We start from the raw sequence: 1,472 nt of genomic DNA, 5'->3' as shown, positions 1-1,472 counted from the left end.
TCGAATGCCTTCAGGGCACTTTTGGCCAGCGGGAGAGTTGTGAGGTTCGAACTCCAGGAACCTGAGGCTGACAGCTTTGTGGAAGCAGCCACTGAAAGACTGAGCTAGGGCCAGGCCTCCATTACCTGTATCTTTTAGTTAGTAAATCATTTAATTTCTCTGCTCTTCAATTTTATCTGTAAACTGGGCATCTAACAGCCACTGGGCACTTTTAAAAAAGTATTCTATGAAAACTTCAGTCAAACTGATACGAAATTTTTAGGCAGGTTTCACCATTCCTGAGTAAAACCAGCCGCAGCAAGCCGCCTATAAATAAATGTCCTATGGCAAGCCTCAAACCGGTCATTTCCTAAATTAAGTTTGTAAAGTACTTTTCAAACCACTTCCTCCCGCTCCACCTTGGAGAAATGAGGTGTTAGCCACTTAACATTTTAAGCTGGAATTTTAGAAAGAATCCTTAACCTTTTTTCATGTATCCTGATCTTTAAGACCATTTTCCTCAACCTATCTCTAAACTATAAGGGTTTTAAACAATTGTAGAATCTTTCCCCCGTCTTTCTGTTCTCAACTGCCAATTTCTTACCTAACACTTTTTAACTATCAACAAACTAATCCAGTTTAAAGATCTAATTAATGCTCTCCTAAACTATTGGGGAAACACCGATAAAACTACCTAACACGTCCTTTCACCCAGTCTCAAACAATCCTTAACGCGTATATATAACCTTATAAACAAGAAAAGGGAACTTAAAAAATAAAAATGAATTTTAAAAAAGAAGAAAAGGAACTTGCAGTCCTGAGCCGCTCCGCGAGCGCCCGCAGAAAACCAACCACGTGCCGGCGGTCTCGCGGCGCTCGGTAACTCCGCGGCTGCCGCGACCCCGCAGTCGCCGCCGGTCTCCGCAGCGTCCGGCCCGCTCTCCGCCCCGTGTTACCTCGTGAGCTCCTGCCCGCCCGACAGGTGGGAGAAGAGGCGAGGGTCCCAGGCCGACCGCAGGACCCGGACTCCGGCCGCGCGCGCGGCGCGGAGACGCGGACTCCCCGCCCGAGGCCCTGCTCCGCCCTCGCAGAAAAGGGGACACTAACGTTTCCCACGCTTCCTCCTTCTCCGGCTCCCGCGGCGAGGCGGGCTAGCCCGCCGAGCTCCTCCCGCCGCGCGCGCCCGACAAGGGCCACGCGGAGCGCTCCCGCGGGGCGGAAGTGCGTGCGTGGGGGCGTCCTCCGCGAGCCGCCTCCGAGCGCCTCCTAGAGCGTCGCGCCTCTATGGTCGGCGGCGGCCCGGCTCCCGCGTGGCGCGCGCGCTTCCGGCTGAGCGCGGTTTCCGGGGCAGGCCGCCGCGGGCGGCGACTGGCGTGGCCCGGCTCTTCCTAGCCTGGGTTTCGGGGCTCGCCGCTGCGATGAGCTTCCTCAGAAGCTTTCCGCCGCCGGGGCCGACCGAGGGGCTCCGGCACCAGCAGCCAGATACCGAGGCC

Source organism: Octodon degus, unplaced genomic scaffold (genome assembly GCF_000260255.1).
Source record: "Octodon degus isolate 3935 unplaced genomic scaffold, OctDeg1.0 scaffold00049, whole genome shotgun sequence".
NCBI lineage: Eukaryota > Metazoa > Chordata > Mammalia > Rodentia > Octodontidae > Octodon > Octodon degus.
Note: the sequence above shows the minus strand (reverse complement) of the source record.